General features: G+C 29.3%; 1 pseudogene; it reads right to left on the reverse strand.

Annotated features, from left to right (window-relative positions):
- Positions 1-7,803: 7,803 nt before the first annotated feature.
- Positions 7,804-12,305, reverse strand: LOC114075379 (annotated as a pseudogene).
- Between the last annotated feature and the right edge of the window lie 2,297 nt (positions 12,306-14,602).

The following is a 14,602-nucleotide window of genomic DNA, read 5'->3' on the forward strand; positions in this document are numbered from 1 at the left end:
TGCAAAAATGTTAAGTGTAAGTGGTTGTTATATGCTTCGATTGACAGGGACTCAGGTGATTTTATTGTAAAGAACTATCATCCTATTCACAAGTGTATTCCATTAAACAGAAATAAGTTGTGTAATTCAAAGTTTATTGCTAGAAAGTTTAAGGACAGAATTATATCTCAACCATACATAAGGATTTGGGAAATTCAAGATTTGGTTAGAAAGACATTGGGTCTTTATGTTGGTAAGACTCTTTGTTACAGGGCTAAACAGAAAATTATGAGGGAAGACATGGGTGATTGGAATCTGGAATTTGCCAGATTGTGTGACTATGCAGATGTGATCAAACAAACCAATCCTGGAAGCTCTTGTTGGGTAAAAATTGATAAGGAAACTGAACCAGGGAAGAACCTTTTTGTGTATTTTTATGTATGCTTTCATGCATTTAAGCAAGGATGGTTGGAGGGGTGTAGGAATATAATTGGATTTGATGGTTGTTTTCTCAAGGGAGCTTGTAAGGGTGAATTATTAGTTGCTGTTGGAAAGAATGGGAACAATCAAATGTATCCCATTGCCTGGGCTGTTGTGGATACAGAAACAAAACATAGTTGGAGCTGGTTCATAAGTTATTTAATTGCTGATCTAAACTTGGGAACTGGTGAAGGTTTGACTGTGATGTCAGATATGCAAAAGGTATTGTTTATACAATTTCTTCTTTTTTTAGTTTAGTTTTACTACTCCAATTACTTATTTTGTATATACTTTTTGTTAGGGACTTATTCCTGTATTGTTGGAGTTGTTACCAAATGCTGAGAAAAGAATGTGTGCTAGACATATATGGAGTAATTTGCATGTTAACTGGAAAGGAGAAGAAAGAAGGAAACAGTTTTGGAGATGCTCAAAGGCCTCTTTTGAAGTCAAGTTTGGTGAAGAAGTTCATGCAATGTCTAAGCTAGGTAAGAAGGAAATAACAGAGGACTTACTACATTATGATCCCATAAATTGGTGTAGAGCTTTTTTTCAGACTCATTCCAAGTGTGATGTTGTAGAAAATAACATGTGTGAGACTTTCAATTCCTGGATCTTAGCTGCTAGACATAAATCAATTATTACCATGCTAGAGGATATTAGGCATAAAATGATGAACAGACACATAGACATGATCAAATTTGCTGAAACATGGATATCAGACATTGCACCTATGGCAAGGGCAATACTAGAAAGAAACAAGGAGTATTCAAAGAACTGTAATGTTCAATGGAATGGGGTGAATGGTTTTGAGATTAGTGATGGGGAATACTCATTTGTTGTTGACTTGGAGAAGAAGCATTGTGACTGTAGGTTGTGGATGTTGAGAGGTATTCCTTGCCCTCATGCTATTTGTGCTTATTATTACTTGAATCAAGATCCTGATCAACATGTAGAGCACTGGTATATGAAGGAAACATTTCTCAAGGCTTACAATCATTTCATCCAACCAATACCCAATATGAGAATGTGGCCTAAAACTACAAATCCATCAATAGAGCCTCCAAAACCAAGAAAAATGCCAGGCAGACCTGGCAAGAAGAGAAGAAAGAGCAAGGATGAGCCCAAAAAATGGGGAAAAATTTCCAGAAAAGGAGTAAAGATGACATGTTCCATTTGCAAGAAAACTGGTCATAACAAAGCTGTGTGTGCAAGGGTAAGTAATACTAGTCATATTCACATTTGTAAATTGCTTAAAGTTTATAATCATATGTTTTATTTTGTGGTGACATAGTATGGGAGGGGGAGCACTTCTCAACCTACAAGTCAAGGAAACAGCCAACAAAGTTATTCTCAAACAAGAGTAAGATTTGCTTTACATATTCATTTGCCTTAATTTTCATTTAGACAGTTATTCATATGTACTTATTTTTGTTCAACAGGTTAGAACACAAAGTTCTGTTTGTCCTGATACCAGTGCTGTGCCAAGAACTGTGCCAAGAACTACCCAAACAACAGTAAGATTAGATAATGGCTAGCCTTTAAAAATTCATTTGCATTTTAAGTTTGTTCTACAAGTTTTCATATATCCTTATTTATGTTATATAGTCTACAATGGGAGGTCCATCTACAATGGGAGGTCCATCACATTCTACTTCCAGAACCACATATGCAACTACACAATCAAGTCAAACAACTTCTATTTGTGCTGACACAACATCTGTGCCAAGACCTGCTCAAAATAGGGTTCAAGTTGGAACTGGAAGAGGATTGGGAAGAAAAAAAGCTAATGCAAGAGGAACCCCATTTGTTACAGAAAGGGATAGTTCTTCTAGTGAATTGCCACCTTTATCAGGTCACAAGAGACCATACAGTTCTGCCTCATTTGCTGCTGCTACTGGAGAAAACAGAAGGCCTGCAACTGGTTTTGGTGTTTACTCTAATCCTACAACTGGAGCCCAAGTATTAAATGTATGTTCACTTAACATGTTTACCTGTTTTAGTGTATATTTTATAGCCTTATAATCTAACCTTATTTTACACTTTCTATCTTATATTGCAGCCTGGTACATCAAGTGAGAAGATTCTACATGGGCCAACAACATTGAAGAGTGCTTCACCAACCAATATAGACATTGGTTTTAAACCCCGTGGCCTAAAATGGAAGGGAAAAGATGCAGTCAGCACCTCACAATTACAACAAATGAAAGCTAAAAAGAAAAACTGGAAGTAGTTCATTTGGGAAGTTGGTGTCTATTTGAAAACAATTTACTCTTTGGTTTATTTGAACACTTGTCTAATGTATTTTTGAACATTGTATTTCTGTTAGCAAGACTATGCCTATTGTAAGACAATGGTTTTCTATTACCTCTCAATGCATTTGTGTTATGTATTTCCATTACTTACTGTGTGTTATGTATTTTTCAGTAATGCATTTGTGTTATTAACTTACTTTTTGAACAACAACTACACTACCTTTCAAAGCATGCCTTTTGTTTTTGTCAATAAGAGTACTAATCAATTCAATTCCAGAAAAAAAATTCAAAACACATGGCAAGTGATCAATTCAACAGAGATCAATTCAACTCAAACTTCCAATTTGATACAAAATATTAAGGACATATACCAATTAAAACATCACTAATTGATCTAGAATAACTACCTAACTACTGCAAAACTAAACAATTAAGTATTACAATCCTGAACTACTATCAACTACAAAATATTAAAGAACCATTTAATAGTTAGTAGACAAAGAAAAACAATCACAATTCGATTAAATTTGACATTTTCCCAATCCCTTTGGAGTTTAACTTCCTTAAGCTTCTTGTTCAATACCATCAATTTCACTTCACTTTCATTCAATTGAAATTTCAAAGAATCTTTTTCTTCTTCAAGCTCTTTCACTTTTCTCTTTAGTCGATCAATCGGATTTTGACCGTCTATGAGTCTATTCATTGAGGATGATTCATCAACATTTTCAAGCGACGGATCAATCCATCTAAAATATCCACATCCACCATTTTCCTACAAACCATATAACAGTAGTAAGACGTAATAAATATACCAAAATATTGATTTTTCAAATAGTACAACAAGAACAGTTTTTGTTTGAAAAATAACAAACCTTTGATGATTTGCATCCAAAAAATCGACGACCTGGGTTCAAAGGAGTCCTCGAAGTTTTCAGTCGACAATAATAACCACACTTGCATATATTAACTTCATCGATATTTACTGAAATTTGCGACATTTGATAAAAGAGAATTGATTTAGAGAAGAAGAGAGAAACTTGGATATTTAGATAAGAAGAGAGAAACTTGGAGATTTAGAAGTAGAAGAGAGAATTGGAGATTTAGGGTTCTAAATGGATTTTGGGGAAGAGAAATTGGGGAAGATGATTTTGGGGAAGAGAATTGGGGATTTCACTTCAACTTTAACATTGAAGTGCAATGTTACCGTTGCTGCCATGTAGGCAGTGTAAAAAATGAGAAAAAGACAAATTCACGCGCTCCATTTGCGTGAATCACAAACGATTTGCCATGTAGGCAAAAAATGGTTTTACGGTTCAAATCGGGGTGGTTAAGGTGTTCAATAGGTAGTACGTCTAGTTGAGGTGTCTAAGTGAATAATTGGGACAAGTTTGAGTGGCCGCATATGACTTTGGCCTTTATCGGATGTCCCCGAAGGGACATGCATACATGTCACTGTCCAATGTATAAACAGAACAAAACTTCTTTCTGGAGGCGATGAGGAACAATTAGCACATTGAGTTTTTCCCATGGCATGGGCCTGGACTTAGGTACATGTTTTTGCTTTTGCTTTTATGTTTATAGAGCCCAAATAAGCCTAGAATCTCGATTTGCCCCCCAAAAGGGCACTACTCAGGCCCATATTTAACTTGTACCATTTGGTATTGAAATTAGTGTCGGTGTCGATCGGTTTGATTTGGAAGTTTATCGATTTGACTTAATGGTTATCAATTTGTAAATATGCTAAATTTTTTATAGAATCATCGAGATATTGATTTATCGATTATTGATTGTTATCGGTTTAACCGTTGAAATTTTACACACTTTTTTTTTTATAAAAATCACTTAGAAACGAGCGAGGCGACAAACAAAAAAGAATAATGCATATGAGTTGACAGATTGCATTTTGCTCAAAAGCAAACTCTGACATATTGTAAAATAACCGAGAGTTTGAGATTACCAAAATTAAAAGTATAAAACTAAAGCCTAAATCAAGGACTTTATATACTGAATGTTATAAATATAATTTATTAATTTACTATCGGGTTATTGGTTAATCCATTAAGAAAAAAAATCACAAAACGATAAGAAGTGATTATAAAAAAAACCAAAATTATTTCGAAATAGCTAAATCAATAATCGTTATTGATAAATCAATACATTTTTTTGATTCAGATTATCGGTTTCAGTTTGAAAATTTTCCCTTCTTATATTTTTTACGGGAAGATGGAGTAAAAAAAAAGGTCTAATTTGAGTCTGATTTAAGAAATAAAAGAAAAAGAAATTAACTATATCACGATACAATATATTTTCTAAGATATTGACATATTGATATTTCAATAAGTATATTTAAGTGTAGATATTTTTAATAATGATGTTAGAAATTGTGACTAATTTATCTATTTTCCTTTTCAATAAAAGTAAAAGTTTCATTCACTTTTTTACAACATATATTGAAAATGGTTTATCTTTATAAAATGATCTTAATATTAATAGTATGTTAATAGTTGTCATTTTTCGTAATTTGACTCTCAAAAACATTTTAAAAAAAATATCAGCCAAACACAATTTACTTATGAAAAAACACTTTTTAAAAGAATTAGCAAAATACAAATTATTTTTTCTTAAGCACTTTATAAAATCATTTAAAAAGTACTTCGAAAAATAAGTCATTTTTAGGACTCTCAAATGCATTGAATTGGACTTGAATTGATTTAAATTCTAGATTCTGCTATAGCTGATATTTCTTACTTATGAGCCATTAATCAACTTTAATTTATTTGCTTCTTTTATTAGATTTATTTATCTCTAACTTTTTTAGAAGTAGTGAAATTGTACGCGCTATACGTAATATCTATAAATTTATTTAATTGATAAATATTGCAATTATAAATATAAATTTAAGATATACATATGTAAAATATAAAAATCAATTAATAAACTTATAAGAACATATGCATATAAAAAAAACAGGATCGAATGAAAGTGTCACATAGTTTTCGAGGAAAAATTCTTTCACAGGAAAAAAAATGTGAGCCTGTCCTTTTTGTTATGTATATTTTGTTCGTAAATAATTTAATTATTAAAAATTAATAACCGTTATTTGGTTAACATATTTAGACGTAATTTTTATTTTTACATAATAAGAGACACATTTGGTCTCAAAAGAATTTAGAGAATTTTAGTGATTTTCAGTCCAAGAGAAGGCAATTTTAAACTCAAATGTAGCAATTAGGGGAAGATTAGAAATGGAAGAAAAGAATAACATGTCATTTTAAAATAAATCATAAAAAAACTAATATAATAAAAATATGTACTGTAAAAAAGAAAATAAAAGTCTGGAAATTGATATGACAACTCAATCAAAGTTGTGTTAACGGAAAAGATGTAAATTTAATGATCATAAATTCATAATAATAACTTGCGCTTGTAGTTATTTTATATAAAAATATTTGATATTCAAAAAATATATATTCGTTCATAAAATTATAGATATTTGTCTACGCATTAGCTAATGGATATTGCAAAATGCCTTTTAAAGAAGGAGATTGAATCAATATATCATGTTTCCACCATAGTCCTTGAAGAATTGTTTAATTTACAAATAAAGTTATTTTAAAATTATAATTCTACCTAAATTTATATCTAAAATAAATTAATTATAAATCTAATTTCGATTTTGATTCTAGATATTCTACCTTATTCTTGTAACAAACGAATGGTTTATAACAATTATCAAATAAGAAAGGGTACTTTCCAATGATAAGAAAGTCTAATCAAGCATAAAACTTTACACATTTAAACTTACACGTACAAAAAAACATATTCAAATTAAAAAGGGAATAACAAATCATAGCTAACAATTTATTAATTGGTAAAGATTAAAAAAATAGAAATTTGTATAGATTTCTTCGCCAAGCTAACTTTAGAAATTTATCTATCTAAACAAAAAGTTTAACAAATATGCTACTAAGGATAAGAAATACATTTGTACCAATTTTTTTTTTTTAAAAAAAGCACAAGAATTACATTTGTACCACTTTTTTTATATATATAAAAAAGGCATGAAAACTACGTACTATAAATTTATTGAAAAGGAGAAAAGAGCTATCATGAGAATAAAGACTAAACATTTACGTATATAAATATTAATATTAAATTTTTGACTATACCCTACTTCAAAAATTATCTTAAAATTACTTATTAGGGGTGGGCATTCGGTATTTCGGTTCAGTTCGGTTTTTTTCCGGTTTTTTCGGTTTTCGGTTTTTGTAAATTACGTACCGAATACCGAACCGAAATATTTCGATTCGGTTCGGTTTTTGTTAATTCGGTTCGGTTTTTATTAATTCGGTTCGATTTTTTATTTCGGTTTTTTAATGGGCCTGTTTAGTGGGCTTTTTAAAATTTTAAACTTTACAATTTTTTCAATTTTTTGTTTGATTTTTCAACTTAATGGGCTTTGATATTTCAACTTAATGGGCTTTGATATTTCAACTTAGGGTTTCTTATTTTTTAAAAAAAATTTATTTAATATTAATAATTATTAAATATAATATAATTTATAAATTATAATATAATATTTCGGTTTAAACCGAAATACCGAATTCCAAAGTAATATGTACCGAAAACCGAACCGAAATATCGAAAATACAAAAAATTAAACCGAAAACCGAAATACCTTCGGTTCCGTGTTTCGGTTTTTCGGTTTTTATGCCCACCCCTATTACTTGTACTTGAATTGAAACAAAAGATAACCAGAATTATCTCACCCACATGAAATTCAATTTTTCATCTCTTGAGAAAAAATTCAAAGAATACGAAAATAATCCACGAGTCTTATTACACTAAAATAAACGTGTGGAGGTTTTGGTTGATTTTTTTTTTTTATTTTTGAAGAGCTTCTTGGCCCCTTCTCCTCTTTTAAACATAATTCTCGATCGATTATTTTGTTAAATACTGATCAAAATCATTCTTCGTCGAGCAAAATTATTCTTCCTTAATCGGAGATTGGCTTGCACAACAAAAATATAAAGTTTTAACAATATGAAAAATGTTGTTATGAATTGAATAGTGACCTTGCAAATTTGTGATTTCAATATATATATATATAACTTAGAGGTTCAGAGTGAGACTTCTGTTGATAATCAGGGAGATTATTCGCATACAAATCAAGCGTTTTGCCATACAACCCTGTGCTCGTCAGAAATAAAGGAATCATGGTTGCAAGTTTATCAACAACTTCTTTGACTTTCCTTGAATGAACAGATCCTCCCATCATCGAATCATATACATATAGACATCTACTTTTGATTCGAAATACAACAAGAAAACAATGGAATTTGTCATTGATGTTGACTGGGATGATTACTTCGTCAACCCTATCCCACGGAATGTTAGCAAGCAGCTTATATCCTCTAATGCATTGTCCAACATCATGGTCCGGTGATATGCATCTCATGTCACATTCTGATTGTCTCCATTGAGAATCTCCACTGTTTCTCAATGTTATCAACCCATGCCATAAACCAACAATCAACAGTACTGTAAGAAGTGACTGTTTGGGAGTATTTTGCCTTCTTTCGGAGATAATACATTATTGTATTAATATGCTGTTTTAACAAAAAAAAAATATACCTATCTGATTCATTCACTGTTCACACATATTTCATACAAAATATATTCATACATATATCACTGCAACTCAAAACCATAATAATTAGTTGGAAAAAAGTCTTACCCCGTCCTCCCAAGGTCTGCCCGGTTGACTCATTATGTGAAAAAAATCCTTCTCTCCGATTTTGACAACGCTAAAGTCCATTTGAGGATGAAATGTGTTTTTAATCTTGGAATATGCTGCTTTCCTGTATATATTTAAAAAAGTGTTATATTAATTTGGTAGTTTAGAAATAAAATAAAATAATTTTTATCATCGTACAAATTACCTGCCACGCCTGCTCGACACATCTTTGAAAATCCATTTATTGAACTCCTCAATCAGTTCAATTGGAACATCAAACCCATTGTGATTTTGGAATGGATGTTTGATTTGAAAGAATGTAGGTACTCTATTTGAACTGTTTTCTCCTTCCGACATTCTGATATAAGGAGAAGAATCGTATTTACCCACATTCTTGTGTCTTGTTCGCACGTTTGGAGTCGTGGTGGCATTAAGAATCGAATCAAGTGCAATTATTTGTGTCATGGTAAAATCAGGATAATCGTCCAATGTTGGTGGTTTTGATTTTTACGTTGTAGATGCACAATCATCCGTTGACTTTTGAGCTTCATATACATGAAAAATCGTTAAATAAAAAAAAATTCTTAAATTTTCATTATGTGATAAAAATGAATATATCGTACCAGCTGTGTTTGAACTTTGGACTTGTTGTCCAATTGTCTCTGTAGGCATATCTGTTGGATCAGATTGTACAGCATGATGGTTGGCGTTTTCCTAAAACATGTATTCATACACATAGTATGCAAAACATAATGCAGTGAATCATACACAATTTAAACAAACTTACAACATAATATTGAAAAATACATAATTCATACACATAGTATACAAAACATAATACAATATAATCATACACATTTCAAACAAACTTACAACATTCTTTCATACACAATATATTCAACACCAAAATATACAAATCAAAACATAAAGTATAACTAATTATGGATATAACTATTCAACAGTATCAAAAAACTTGATAAAAAAAAATTAATACACAATTCATACACATTTTATATATACAGTGATCATATAGTGAATCATACACAATTCATACATTATTTATTTACACAAAATTTATATATTAAATATTTTATACCCAAATAACAGAAAATAAAAATAACGAATTTATATATTTTTCAAACAAATTCATACATAAAGTATACACAGATATATATACCTCTGGTTGTTCTTCGGGTATTTGTTCTCCTCTTGACAATCGAATCTCATCAATTATCATTTTGGTGAAGTTATCAACATACATCTTGATATCAGCCATGTGCTTCTGAACCTTATCGGTGAACATAAAAAAATTTATACATGAATAGTTTATAAAGTCATTATATTAATTATATAAAAATATGTTGGAACTTACAGTGATTTTGAGTTCTTTCAACTCTGCCTAACCTGTTAATTAAAAAAATAAGTATTTGATATGTGTACTGTAATTTCAAAAAAAATTATGTTTATTTGAATATTTTAATTGTACCTCTGCAATATCAGCTCTCAATTCTTGAACTTTATGTTCACTATCAACTGCACGATTTTTCGATGATCTAGGATTTGCTGAATCATGGTGGCTGCTGGACTGATTTAAAATGGTTTCATCCATTAGATTTAACTCTTCTTCAGAGAAGACAATATTTCTGAATTTATGCTGCAGCAAAAAAAAAATGTATAATGTATAATGATTTATAATGAATGTAATAACATTGTAAGAAAAATACCTGATTCCCATGTGTTCTGAAAATTGTTTTCTTCAATTCGTCAAAAAAATGACGTCATTCGTTGTCTTCCAGTTCAGGATTCTCGGTGTGCGATTTGAAACATGTATAGCAATTGTGTTGTCAAATGGATGACAACACTCATAAAACCATATCTGAAGTGCTATGTGGAACTGGCTGAATTTGAATGACGATGGATTTTTTTTTGAATTTTTGATTGCAAGCTTTGAGTGTTAAATTAAAACACTCATTTGCCCAAGGGAAAGTGGCATACTGTCCAGACTCTACCAAATCAAAATACAATTTTGGAATTGTTGTTTTTGAAGGGTCTGATGCTGTCAGAAATAAAGAAATAAAGTACAAGATCTCGATTTTTAGAAGGTCATCTTCTTGCCAAAAATTTTGCAATTTAAACTTGTAATAAAAATCTGACTTGGATACTTTATTAAAATCTCCAAAATTTTCAACAATGAGTCTGTTTGGAACATGTGGATCAGATACAAAATCAGAAACAGGTCCACATTTCAAACCAGTTATAGCAACAAATTCTTTTAACCCAAAATGTAACTCTTTACCATTTACTTTAATGACAAACATGTCATCCCTACATTTTCATTCCCCATTATAAATAAGTGTCTCAACAATTGACATTGAATTTTAATGTGATGCAAATTATAAAAAAATCCAAAAGGTGTTTCATCTAGGAATTGTTGAAACTTATCTTGACCTAAAAAGGTCAACAAATCCGCAAACACATTCATGTTAATACATGAAGACAAATGTGTTTGTGTCTTCTTCTCGTAAAAAAATATAAAAATTAAATATTAATCATACACATATTCATACACATGTAATACAAAACTAATGGAGTGAATCAACACAATTCAAACAAACTTACAACATAATATTGAAAAATACATAATTCATACTCATAGTATGCAAAACATAATGCAGTGAATCATACACAATTCAAACAAACTTACAACATAATATTGAAAAATACATAATTCATACACATAGTATACAAAACATAATACAATATAATCATACACATTTCAAACAAACTTACAACATTCTTTCATACACAATATATTCAACACCAAAATATACAAATCAAAACATAAAGTATAACTAATTATGGATATTACTATTCAACAGTATCAAAAAACTTGATAAAAAAAAATTAATACACAATTCATACACATTTCATACACATTTTATATATACAGTGATCATATAGTGAATCATACACAATTCATACAGTGGAGCATACACATTTCATACAGTTAATCATACATAAAAAATACATGTTTTAGCAATTGATATTGTAATATGAAGAAATCTGTAAGTTCATACAGTGAATCATACACAATTCATACACTATTTATTTACACAAAATTTATATTTTAACTATTTTATACCCAAATAACAGAAAATAAAAATAACAGAACATAAAAAAGTTTTAAAAAATTAACTTTTACTAACCTTTGAACTTTTTTTGGGTTTAACTGTTTCTTCTTCTTCTTGTAAATGTGAAGTACCGATTTCAGATGCTCTTGATTTTTTGGATTTTGATTTTATCAACTCTTCCACAAAATCAGATTCAGAATCTGTTGATTCCTCGATTTTTTTTCCTTTCCTTTTCTTTCCTCTTTCTTTCGGCCTTTTCTCAGATTCATCTACTTTTTTCTTTTCTTTCCCTTTTCTCTTCTTCTCGTTTTCCTTTGGATGTTTGTTTATTTTTTTTCTATTGTTGATTTCCCTGATCTAGATTTAACTTTAACAGATGAAGGTTGAGATTGTGTTTGTGATAAAATTTTGAAAGATGGAGCATGAAAATTGTCTGAGCTTGCTTCTTCATTCAATCTTCTACTTTTTCTCGGGGTTTCGTTGCCTCTTTTCGACATTGTACGGTTTGTTTATCGCAAGAGTTGAAGATTTGAGTGTAAAAATGAAGATTTGAATGCAAATATTTGAGAATTCTTGAAGAAGACTGTTAAGAGAAGTGATTTTGAGAGAAAATTTGGTGAAAATAACAATTTAGGCGTGCGAATTTTGGTGAAAATTTTTGATAGGTGTGCAGATGTAATGAATTTTGAAAAGAGTTGGGGAAGAACAAAAATTTGGGGAATATAATTTTTTCTTTTAGATAACGTTTTACAGTTTTAAAAATAAAGTTGGTAACTATATAATATTTAATTTAAATTACATTAATTAAGAGTTTTGTTTAAAAAAAAGTAACTTAAAATAATAAATTTAATTAACTACATTGGTTTAAATAAGGTAATTGAATTATTTAAATAAGTTAATTATTATTTTAAAAAATTAATGAAAATAATATATTATTTCTTGCTATGCTATAACTTGATAATAATATGCTATAAGTAGTTTATTATTAAAAAGTTTGTTTATAACTTGATATTTAACATCTTAAATGTGTGTGTAGTGTTAAATATCAAGTTATAAACAAACTTTTTAATAATAAACTACTTATAGCATATTATTATCAAGTTATAGCATATCAAGAAATAATATATTATTCTCATTAATTTTTTAAAATGATAATTAACTTATTTAAATAATTCAATTACCTTATTTAAACCAATGTAGTTAATTAAATTTATTATTTTAAGTTACTTTTTTAAACAAAACTCTTAATTAATGTAATTTAAATTAAATATTATATAGTTACCTTTTTTAAGATAACTACAAAATAATAGGGATTTATATTTACAGTTTTATTTTTAAACAATTACAGTTTTATTTTTAAAACTGTAAAACGTTATCTAAAAAAAAATAATTTATATTTCTCAAATTTTTGTTCTTCCCCAATTCTTTTCAAAATCATTACATCTGCACGCCTATAAAAAATTTTCACCAAAATTCGCATGCCTAAATTGTTATTTTTACCAAATTTTCTCAAAATCACTTCTCTCTTAACAGTCTTCTTCAAGAATTCTCAAATCTTCATTTTTATCACTCAAATCTTCAACTCTTGCGATAAACAAACTGTACAATGTCGAAAAGAGGCAACGGAACCCCGAGAAAAAGTAGAAGATTGAATGAGGAAGCAAAGCTCAGACGATTTTCATGCTCCATCTTTCAAAATTTTATCACAAACACAATCTCAACCTTCATCTGTTAAAGTTAAATCTAAATCAGGAAAATCAACAATAGAAAAAAAAACAAACAAACATCCAAAGGAAAACGAGAAGAAGAGAAAAGGGAAAGAAAAGAAAAAAGTAGATGAATCTGAGAAAAGGACGAAAGAAAGAGGAAAGGAATAGAAATCGAGGAATCAACAGATTCTGAATCTGATTTTGTGGAAGAGTTGATAAAATCAAAATCCAAAAAACCAAGAGCATCTGAAATCGTTACTTCACATTTACAAGAAGAAGAAGAAATAGTTAAACCCAAAAACAGTTCAAAGGCTAGTAAAAGTTAATTTTTTAAAACTTTTTTATGTTCTGTTATTTTTATTTTCTGTTATTTGGGTATAAAATATAAATTTTGTGTAAATAAATAATGTATGAATTGTGTATGATTCACTGTATGATATTACAGATTTCTTCAGATTACAATATCAATTGCTGAAACATGTATTTTTTATGTATGATTCACTGTATGAATTGTGTATGATTAACTGTATGAAATGTGTATGCTCCACTGTATGAATTTTATCTGATTCACTGTATGATTCACTATATATATAAAATGTGTATGAATTGTGGATAAATTTTTTTTATCAAGTTTTTTGATGTTGTTGAATAGTAATATCCATAATTAGTTATACTTTATGTTTTGATTTGTATATTTTGGTGTTGAATATATTGTGTATGAAAGAATGTTGTAAGTTTGTTTGAATTGTGTATGATTCACTGCATTATGTTTTGCATACTATGTGTATGAATTATGTATTTTTCAATATTATGTTGTAAGTTTGTTTGAATTGTGTATGATTCACTGCATTAGTTTTGTATTACATGTGTATGATTAATGTATTTAATTTTTACATTTTTTTACGAGAAGAAGACACAAACACATTTGTCTTCATGTATTAACATGAATGTGTTTGCGAATTTGTTGACCTTTTTAGGTCAAGATAAGTTTCAACAATTCCTAGATGAAACACCTTTTGAATTTTTTTATAATTTGCATCACATTAAAATCCAATGTCAATTGTTGAGACACTTATTTATAATGGGGAATGAAAATGTTAGGGATGACATGTTTGTCATTAAAGTAAATGGTAAAGAGTTACATTTTGGGTTAAAAGAGTTTGTTGCTATAACTGGTTTGAAATGTGGACCTGTTTCTGATTTTGTATCAGATCCACATGTTCAAAACAGACTCATTGCTGAAANAAGTATCCAAGTCAGATTTTTATTACAAGTTTAAATTGCAAAATTTTTGGGAAGAAGATGACCTAAAAA

Source organism: Solanum pennellii, chromosome 1 (assembly GCF_001406875.1).
Source record: "Solanum pennellii chromosome 1, SPENNV200".
Lineage (NCBI taxonomy): Eukaryota > Viridiplantae > Streptophyta > Magnoliopsida > Solanales > Solanaceae > Solanum > Solanum pennellii.